Consider the following 11,001-nt stretch of genomic DNA (forward strand, 5'->3'; position numbering starts at 1 on the left):
CTCGCCAGCGCCGCGCCCATGAGGAACTCAAGGCGAGCCACCCCCGCCCCGTCCGCGAGGTGGACGGCGTCCTCTACCTCTACAGCAACAAGGAGGAGGCCGGGCCATCCCGCGTCGGCGACCCTGGACAGGGCTGCAGCAGGGACGGCGGCGGGTGGCAGGGCGAGGACGACGAGGACGAGGACGAGGACGAGGACGACGACGGCGACGGCGGCGGAGACTACACCGACTTCTACAAGCGCCTAGGCATGTAGAAGTCGGACGGCGGCGAGGCGCGGCGAGGACGGCGTAGCTAGAACGTGTTTGTTTTTTTATTTGTTTTTTGTACAAATTTGAATGAATGTCGCCGAGTTTGGATGAATTTTGACGAGTTTATGCCAAAAAATGCCGGACTCGTTTAGCCCTGGGGCCGACCTGGGAACGCAGTCGCCCCCACGCCAAAAATCTCGCCGGCTCGCCCCCAGGACGCGTTTTTTGACATCCTGGGGGGGCCGAACGGCTGGAGATGCTCTTAGCATGGTGTTTGGCAACCCAGATTTTTGCTTGATTGATTTTCATGGTACATAAAAAGGAGAATACTGCACTTGCCACCCGTAAATATCTCTCTTTCAGTCTTTGCATCATATTTGGGCCACTAGAACTCCACTTTGGTTCCACTCCACTCAAAAAAGGAGAAAAAGGAACTGCACTTCGGTTACTGTTTTCATCTTTGTTTTGTGCAGCAATCAATCTGGATTCATTTGTTTAGAAGATGAATTTGACAGCTTGGCATGGGAGTACCACATATATTGAGATTTGAAGTTCGTTGGATCCTGAAGACATGCACAGAACTCTGATAAGACCTCTTTTGGTTCATAGGATAGGATTACCATAAAAATAGGAATTTTGTACTCCCTCTGTCCCGAAAAACATGTCGCGGCGGCATTTTTGCAAAAAAAAAACCTCTAGTTTCTCCCGACCAAACCCGCGATCCTCGTCCTCGTCCTCCGACAGAAGCAGCAGCTGCGCTGCTCTCCGCCGCCGCAGTTTCGCTGCTCCCCGCCGCCGCAGCTGCCCTTCTCCCCGGCGCCGCAGCTCCCCTGATCCCCCGCTCTCCTGCCGCAGCTGCCTCCTGCTCCGCCGCCGCAGCTGCCGCTCGCCTGCCTCCCCAAGCTCCCCCCTTCCTAAAAAAAATCTTGGATTTCCCCAGCTACCACCGCGCTCTGCTCCAGCTGCGTCGGAACCGCCGTCGGAGAGCCCGGAGGCGCCGGATCCGGACCACCACCAACAACCTAAAGGCAGCTCGGCCAACGTCAAGAGCTTGCGGGCCTCCTCGCCGCCCCTGCCTCGTCGCGGGCTCGCCACACTGCAGCTCGACCATCGCTCCAGCCACCACCGTCCCCGCAGTGTCTCGCTGACCGTGGCCGCCGCCGCGTCGCCGGACGTCGAGAAGGAGCCCTCCTCATCGCTCCCTCCTCACCGGGCTTAGGACCCGCGGCACCGAACTATTCGAGAAGACGGCCGCACGCGTCAGGTCTTCTTCTTCGACCCCGACGGTGAGTGAGTGAGGGATTCCTCATTATCCTCCTTGGGTTCCTATTCTCTCACCATTCTTTTAGATTTCTACACTGTTAATCCAACTTTCTCTGAATCTCTGTTGTTGTGACATTTGAGATGTATCGTGTCCAATTGACGAAATTCCTACTTGTTGCTTGCTGTGTTGCAACTGCAACCGGCCCTTCAAGAGAGGATTCCTGCCCTTGGAGCGTTATTCAGGTTGAGTGATGGAGGGATGCCAACCTGACACTTGTTTGCTTCATCACAATCCATCACCTGTGCTATTTGTGAACTTGTAGTGTGCTTGTGGTATTCTTCTTCAGGCAAAGATCAGAATTGTTGGGTTTATGCATCGTTTATGTCCTCTGGATGCACCTTTATCTCAAGTTGAACTGCAGACAAATGAGCAATGAAACATTCCCTAATGAGGATATGTACTCATTTGAAAAACCAAAACTATGTGACTGCAAAGTTGACATTTTTGGCTGTGAGCCTCTGACAATAGCATGTTTGTTTATAGATCTGACATGCCATTGCGACATCCAGTGGCATTTTTTAGAACTTATAAAACTTTGGCTGCCAGCATTTTTGTACAGTGCAGTAGGCTCATTTCTGATAGAACCATAGATGCTAGATTTGCAACTGAAACCAAAATGTTGCTTGAAACACCACACCCTAAATTCCGTTTCCCTTATGTACCAGGAAGCAAATGAAAACCTCGAGGATGCTGGGAATGAACTCATCTTGTCTGATGAAGATGTGGTGCGATTCCAAATCGGGGAATTGTTTGCCCACATGCTAGTGGACGATGTGGAAGCTAGGCTAGAGCAGATGGGGTTTGCAATTTTTTAGTTCAGTCTTCATTCTACTAATACCAGATATTCTTCCATTCATCATAACTGTTATTGTTTATTATTTTAATGGTGTATAGGATCTTCACATGAATAGCTTGCACCCCTGGAGCCAATTTAGATATTAGGGAGCAGTAGCAGTCTGAAGGTAATGCATTTCAGGGCATGTGCAGTTTCAAAAAGGCATTAAGATGCATTTTGTTTTCAGTAAGATTTTTACTGTCTCTAAATTCAGCCATGCCATATTTGATTCTGTTTTCGATGGAGTACTAGTTAACCTTGTGAAGTGAATAATCAGCAATGGCAATAAATATCCACTACTACTCCCACATTATGTTTTTGATGGAGTACATCTGCATGGCACTGAATCTTGAAAATACTAGCATGAGTAATACTAGCCCCTAAATTTGCAAGAGTTTTGCTTCATTTTTTTCTTTTGACAGTACAAGTCCAAACCTGTATTGACAATACATGTTCTATTTTTCTATTGTTGATCAGATCCATATTGTCCTAAATTGCAAAGTAAGTTAGCACAAATTTAGTTTTAATCCAAATTATTCAAATAAATTCAAATATTTCTGTAACTGAACAGTTTGCTCTAACTGAATTCAAATGAGGTCATATTTGTATTCTAGCTTGCCTTGAACTTTGTTACTGTACAATTTACTGTATTTGTTTTCTAATTTCCATTCTCCATCTAAAGACAACCTCTTCAAGGTATCAGACGCGCCCACCATTCTTGCCATTTCAATTTCAGAGAGACCATATGCAGGGCATCAGATGCATATCTAATTTCGAATTTCTGCTCTGTTTGTTCCTCCATTTGTCACATCACAGACTAGACTAGGTGATCATTTTCTTTTTAAATACTAGGAAAAGGGGAGGTGTTCACCATATTATAGAGAGTAGAAAGATTGATGGCTAGGAAAACCCAAGAAGTAAAAGGAACATCACTGAAAGCAAATAGACCATGCAAATAACCAAAATTAATTCTAATTAATTCAAATAAATCCAAATAACACAAATTAATTCAAATAAATCAACATAATTCAATTAATCCAAATAACCCAAATTAATTCAAATAATTAAGCCAAATAACTCAAATTCCAATAAATTCCAACAAAGAGTTGATATACAAGGATTAGACAAGGCATACACAAGGGCATGACATAAGGGCCTCTTTGTCCCCTCTTGACACAAGATTACACAAGACATACACAAGACGAAGTAAACACCATGCCTCTCCTTATCTGACAATTCTCTTCTCTTCTCTTGAAGTATCCAATTCATAACTTCATCCTCTTCCTCTTGAGCTTCATCCTCTTTCCCTTCATCTTCTTGAGGCATCCAATTCATATCTTCATCGTCTTCCTCTTGAGGCATCAAGTTCAAATCCATAGCTATATTCTCTGCCACTTGAGGTTCCTCCAGTTCAGGGATCCAATTCAAATTAATACCTTCATCGTCTTCCTCTTGAGGCATCAAGTTCAAATCAACGGTTTCATGTTCTTCCTCTTGAGGCATCAAGTTCAAATCCATATTTATGTGTTCCTGCCATCAATGACAAAAGATGAGTACACCATGGTACCATAACAAGAATACACACACACACAAAAAGAGTATGCAAGTCAAACAAGAAATGCATTTGCACTAGTCAAACAAGAATACACACACACAAAGTAGTAGGAGGAGTACTACTGTCAACACTTTCAATCATGAGTAAATCAGAAACAAGAAATGCATTTGCCCAGGTTTCAGTGAACTAGCCTTAGCTTGAACTACTCTGAATTTTGACAGTGGAGTGGATCTTGTTTGAACTACTCTGAATTCTTTTTTTGAAACATTCAATCAAGAGCAATGATACTGAGAAAATTATGATTGTAAGACATTCAATCTTAACTGCAAGTCATTGTAGCTACTGGATAGGTTCATGATGACACGATGACAAGATGAGAATTCCACCCCCCTTTCCTAAACCAGCCTTCATTTAGTTCTAGTTCAGTTAACTAGGTTACTGAATCATGGAGTACATTGTGGCTCTGCAGGTCTGGACCATTGACGATGACGGCTCCTCCTCGTGCTTAGTGGTTCAGAAATGTTCAGTGGGATTACAGGTTCAGAAATGTTCAGTGGGATTGCAGGTTCAGAAATGTTCAGTGTTTGTTCATTTTGTAAGTTCCATGCTTTCTCTTTAGCTGAATTTACTCAAGGCCTTTCTTTAACTGAATTTCCCTTACTGTTAATTGATCTCCAAATTGTGGAGCAGTAAGGAACATCATGGAGTAATCTGCATGTTGATTATGAATTCTGTTTCCACTAAATTTTAATCAGTGACTACATCACAATATTCAGTTTCCACTAAGAATTCAAATTCATTCAAAAAAGGAGAAAATGATATCTGCCCTAGAAAAGGAGAAAAGGATACTTGCCGGTATAACTACCAGTTTCAATTTTCTAGGGGCAGTATGTGATTTCTTTGCTGATTTGGTAGTATGGGATGACTACCAAATCAAGTGTTTGCAAATGCTAGAGCAGATATCTCCCATCCTTTTCTCCTGAGTATTTCTAGGGGCAGACTACCAAATCAGCAAAGGAATCACATACTGTCAATTTTCTCCCATCCTGAATCACATACTGTCAACTTTCTCCTTTGACGTGAAGAAAAGGATTAATTGATCTAGACAAACATTCAATTTCACCAGATGACTAGATGACTACCGGTTTCACCGTGAAAAATGACAGTAAATTTTACTCCTGACATTTTAACTGAATTTTACCTTCTTCCTTCCTTAGGAACACGAGCTCTGGCGGCAACACAAGGAGCAGGCCAGAGGAGCACAGGGCAGCTGCTACTAGAGCCGTGCTGCTGCTGATCAACGAGCTGCGGATCAATTTCACTCTCTATCAACAGAGGAGCACAGACAAGCGAGCTGAGGATCAATTTCACTCAGTATCAGCTGCAGGATCAGAGCGGAGTAGCAGAGGTAGATGCGGAAGCCTCAGGGGTCGGGGGCGGGGATCGGAGGGCGTCAGCAGCAGAGGCGTCGCCCGCCACCACCACCTCAACCAGTCGGCGAGCCGAAGTGGACCAGCACGGCGACCAACGCGGCGACAGTGAGCGGCGGAATCGTGGGTGGAGTGGACCAGCGCGGGGGCGGCGGGTGGTGGAGGCCCTCTCGTAGGTGGGCGCCGGAGGACCCGCTCGTCGGTGGCCGACGGAGGACCCGCTCGTCGGTGGCAGGCGGAGATCCTCCTCGTGGGCGGCGGAGTCCTCGTGGGCGGGCGGCGGAGATCCTCCTCGTGGGCAACGAAGGTCCTGTTCATGGGTGGGCTCGTCGGTGTCTCAAGAACTGCTCGTCGATGGCTCAGGACCTTCTCCTGGAGACGGGTGCCCTCGGCGGCTGGCCGTGGCGACGCGGGCGATGGGAGGAGGAAGGAGACGGGGGTTTAATTTCTAGAGTTCTGAAAGTGGAAGGATTAAAATACAAAAAAACAAATGTACTACCTGCGCGACATGTTTTTTGGGACGGAGGGAGTAGGAAATGAGATGTCATGTATCTCAAATCCTATGAGTAGGAATAGGAAACGAGATGTCATTTGATTGACACCAAAATAATTTTTCCATTGAATTTAGGCCCATTTTTATTTTCCTATGAAATGTGGAGGATAGGAACCAATCCTACGTAGGAATAGGAATCTATTCCTATGAACCAAAGGGCTCTAAAGAAAAAAATCCTATAAAAATCCTATCCTCTAAGGCCTCCTTTGGTTTGGAGGAATTTTGTAGGATTTTCATAGGATAGGATTTCTATAGGAAAAATTCCTTCAGAGCTCTTTGGTTTGTAGGAATGAAATCCTACTAGCGGGTAGTGCGCGGCGGCACGCCGCGCCCCATTGGTTTGTTTAGGATTTGTTTTTGTGAAGTTGTTGAAAATTTGTTGCATGTTTGTATGTGTGTTTCTTTATAGTGAGCAGAAGAATAGTTTCATTGATATATAACTTTATATACTTAGCTCTGAATGGTGTTTATTTTTGCCTTGTCAGCTAATCCCTTTCTAGAATTATATGCGGGCTACAATCTGTATGATAGGGTGCATATTTTGTATTAAATTGATACAACATAAGTTTGGTGAATTGATTTTTATGCAGTAATAGTTTGATGTATTGGAGTTTCTGTTTAGACTTTCGTCCTAGAAAGGAGCCATCCAAAAGTTTAGATACAAATATGTTACTCTAGTGTCATAGTGATCCAATACAAACTTGATGTTTAATGTTGACGGGGCTGAGCAGCACACCTGCAAACTTGTTGCCTTACAGAGATATCCAAAATATAGTTAGTGCAGTTGTTATCAAGTTATTTTGTGAGATGTTAAAAAATGCCAAATGCCAATCCAGCTACGCAGAGTTGACTGGTGTTACTGGTATAGATTGTCCCCTCCTCTCTTCATTTCTTTGGTGTTTATAGAATATCCCCTCCTCTCTTTAGATAAAGGGTAATGTTTCAGGTGACCGACCTAAAAGAAAATGCCTTCATATCTTTCTCCTCTGCCCAATAGTCACAAAGCTTCAAATTAGTGTGGTACTCCAACTTATGTATTGAGTGTGCCACTCCACAATACGGAGACTCTGCAATCTTATGTGTAATCAGCTATGTATGTTTTTGCAAGCCTGCAGTTACGGCTGAAGATTGTATGAAGGTTACCTCTTTGACTCCATGCCTTCCTAAAATGTTCCAGGGAATCTCCCAAAAATAAAATATGGTCTGAGGACCAACTATTTTATTTTCTATGGTCAAATTCAATTGTTAAGAAAACTGAGGCAGAAACATTAGGAACACGTACAGATGTGCAAAGTAATAAAATGCTATTTAGCCACTGAAAGTAAAAAGAATGTTGCAAATAATGATATCTATATCTTTCGAATACATAACCACGGCTTAAAATTTTGCTATTCGACAAAAAGGTGGAAATGTTTGTTTAGCTTCATGAAGGCAAAAAGTACTACCTAAGATGTTTTCATGCAACTTCAGGTAGAACATCTACTTCAGTCAACCTGTGTAGAACAAATTGAAAACACAAATCACATCTACTTTACTCAACTTGTGTAGTACAAATTGAAAACACAAAATCACATTAAAATTTGTCTAGAGTCCTCGAACGATATAGATCCCTTAGCAGAGGCCAGAAAGTAGAAATATTTGGCTAATCAAACATCCCGCATAAGCAAATACAGTAGCAAATTTCTTTAAAAGCAACACCTCTAACAGAGGACAAAAGAAAAAGCCTTCGGAAGAAATATTTCTCTTATTGCAGTGGTAAGTATGTTACTCCCTCCGTCCCAAAATTCTTGTCTTAAATTTGTCTAGATACGGGTGTATCTAATACTAAAACGTGACTTGATACATCCGTATTTAGACAAATCTAAGACAAGAATTTTGGGACGGAGGGAGTAGTTTAATGCACCTTTGATTATTGCTTTTCCTTGGTCGTACTTTCTACAGGCGAGTGCATCACCAACTGAGCTTTGCTTGTTCGACATGATAGCTCATTGCTAGCCGTCTTTTGTACTGTGATGTAGACACAAAACTGTAGAAGTTTTTGTGGAGGGCTGTTTGTGCTTCTTCTACTGATAGTGTATTTAACAAAGTTAACTCTCCTGTAAGAATTGCAGATATCAGTGTGTACATCGCTAACAGGGGACACACATTGCTAACAAATGCAGTTATATATCAAGGGAGAACTCCGTGCATAATGGGAGCAAAAATTAATAACAGCTTCGTGCAGTGAACATCATTATCACATACATATCAGTACATGGCAATGTTGTACTGACGGCAAAAACATCACTATAACCAGAACTCCAACACTATGCCTTTACCTATACATAGTGAGAACACTAAGATGTGCTTAAATGAAAATAAAGTAGTTAAATTGAGTAAAATGGTCTGTTAATAAAAATTAAACGGCATCTATGACCAAATAAAGACCCCATCCACTTGTGAAGAATCAGTTATTTCTCTGTATGTATACTATGATATTAGTCTCACCTGTGGGCATCCCATGGTCACCCTGAAGCATGTTTTCAAACCTTGTCGCGAAGCCACTTGAACCTACATTTGATTTGTCCAGTATAAAGAAGTTGATCATGCCGCAGTGGCTGAGCATACTACTTTTGGCAACCTTGTTCAACAAACTAAAATTAAACGAAAACAAATGGCTCATCTCAGTTTGTCTTCCAACACCAAGAGAAAAGACTTCATACATCTATGGTGAAAAGAACTGTAAATAGAGGGATACCAATCCAGGATGTGCAAATAGATGCATTCTCTCTTGTTTTACCATCATTTAAAAAAATTGGAGAAGGTTTCCTCCTCCTACTCCTACTCGTTCCCGCCCTTGCTACTATTGCTGTCGAGAAAAAATTGATGACAGGCCTACAGACTCAAGTACCTTTTTTTGAGTGAGCAAAAATTGAGTAACTTGATGCAAGACTCAAATACTAAAAAAATGAAACCACAGAGATCAGCCATGTCTAGGATTATCAAGACTATAGAACATTACTGAGAACAACAAAAAGGTTATGAGCTGTGGCATGTTGTGGTAACGAACCAAACACACACCTACACTTTGATTGAACGGAAAACCCCGGTCACTCAGGTTGCTCTCTCTGTGGCTTCTTATGATCTATAACAGAAATAAAATGGAATCCCACAAGTAGATCTCTAAATCTAAGTGAACAATATCAGTTCAGAAGCACAAAGGAAACAGAAGCTGCAAATAGTACTCAACTTCCAAAAAAGAAGATAATGAAAATATTTTTTGCTGTAAAAAAATAATACTGATCAACTGATCGTCCCAGGCAGAAAAAGGTAGATTTGCTACTTCTCAAACGTTAGGTTTAGTTTGTACTATTTGATTCTTGGTGGAGAAAAGAACTGTTAGAGAAGTAAGCAACTACTGAGAAAAGATTATGTCTGGAATGTCCTTTTAAGATTTGATTCAGGCCATTAGCTGTTGACTTGACTTAATTACAGTTATTGTCCTTACCTTGATAGCCGCTCCCTATCATACACTACAGGTCGGATTTTTTTTTTCTTTACAGCGTTGATACAATAGTTAGAACTTAACTGAACTCTATGAGCGTGCCATCTGTGCGTCACACTGTCACTGCAATTCAGGTTCAGGAGTCAGTACACCAGTACTTCTACCTTCTAGGCTGTCCATTTAAGGACACATCTTCAGGTTAACCACCCATCCTAAGAAATTGTTCTACACGAATACACCCATCTAAATTTCTGGTCACAAGATAATCTTGAGATACAGATGTCTCAAATCCACTCTCTGAATTTTGTACCGAAGCTGCTTCTTTTCTCTTCCTACTCAACTATCTAATACTATGTCAAGTTATTATGTGCTGATTTCCAAAAGTCAATCGAGCAGTAATCTATAATCCAGTTGCATAAGCAAGACATAAATAATTGGGCAAACCAATTATATACATACAAGAAAACTATCCAAGAAATTTAGCTAGCTTCCTCATGTGTTGCTGCAAGCAGTGCTGGAGCATAAACCAGAATTTTATAAAATGCTTGGGATAGATGCCTAGATGCCATACCTGTTCAGCAAAATGAATCTTGATGGCGAGGACCTCTCCTTTCCTCCACTTGTTCGCGTCTCCTCTTCTTCCCGGCGCTGACCTGGGCTGTGAGGCACCTAGCCTTCCTCTCTTCAACCTCCTTCACGGCCTCCTTTTCTTTCCGTTCTGGTTCTGGTCCGGTGTGGTGGTCCGCTGCCGTTGATTCGTCTCTTCAGAAGATGGCTCAGTTGTGGTGGTGATCCTCTGCTCACCGGAGGGGAGACCGGCCACCGGGGGTCACAGTTGTGCCGTCCATGGCGATGGCGAGGTGGGGGAAACTGTGCCCCGTCCGCTGTGGTGGCTGCCGGCACCGCCGCGGGGAACGGCCGAGGAAGCTCTGGATGCGGCTCAACGAGGGATCCGGCAGCCATGCGTGAAGGGCAACTCCCCCGCTGGCCAGCGCGCGCATGTTGCCCACCACGTCACGGGGGTGCTGGAGAAGTCCGTGCAGTGCTGATCGCCACGACGCCGACGTTGATGACCCTGATGTGGCGAGGCGGCCGAGGCGGAGCGTGGTGAGGAGAAGATGGGCAACCACAACTCGATCGCTGGTGGAAGGTGGGTTGGGGCAGTGCGTCTCCGGCGGTGGGGTGAGCTGCAAGGCCGTGACGTGATGGTTGAGGGTCGCCGGAGGCGGCAGGGATCCGGCGGCACGGCTGTAGGTGGCCCGATGGAAATGAGATGAACCAGAAGGAGAGCCTTTTTATGTACGCCTATAGGCGGTGGAGCGCCGAAGGATAATAATTGTATCGTGCCATCTGGAGTCTTCGGTCGGGACACGCGGAAGAGAGAGATAGGAACTGAGAAATATATCTGGAGATCGATCCAGAAGCGGTCAAAGCGGTGGCAGCCTACAGGAAACACACACGTGATGGCAACGTCTAGAGGAAGAACACACAGAAAAAATTACATTACCCCCGTCACACGCGTCAATTTCTCAGGGGCGGTAAAAAAATTCCGAAAAAACCAGAAAAAAGGA

The 11,001-nt window shown here is 43.9% G+C and overlaps 1 long non-coding RNA gene across 3 annotated transcripts; it reads right to left on the bottom strand.

Annotated features, from left to right (window-relative positions):
- Positions 1-3,485: 3,485 nt before the first annotated feature.
- On the bottom strand, positions 3,486-10,784 carry LOC119353220. Of its 3 annotated transcripts, none has more exons than XR_005170358.1 (4): positions 10,002-10,784; positions 8,434-8,496; positions 7,850-8,042; positions 3,486-3,938 (listed from the first exon to the last, which is right to left on the bottom strand). It is a non-coding gene; the product is annotated as an uncharacterized LOC119353220 (long non-coding RNA). The 3 variants fall into 3 exon arrangements; XR_005170357.1 differs by having other exon boundaries at positions 7,392-8,042; XR_005170356.1 differs by lacking the exon at positions 3,486-3,938 and having other exon boundaries at positions 7,600-8,042; positions 8,434-8,579.
- Positions 10,785-11,001: the final 217 nt, after the last annotated feature.

This window comes from Triticum dicoccoides, chromosome 2A (genome assembly GCF_002162155.2).
Source record: "Triticum dicoccoides isolate Atlit2015 ecotype Zavitan chromosome 2A, WEW_v2.0, whole genome shotgun sequence".
Lineage (NCBI taxonomy): Eukaryota > Viridiplantae > Streptophyta > Magnoliopsida > Poales > Poaceae > Triticum > Triticum dicoccoides.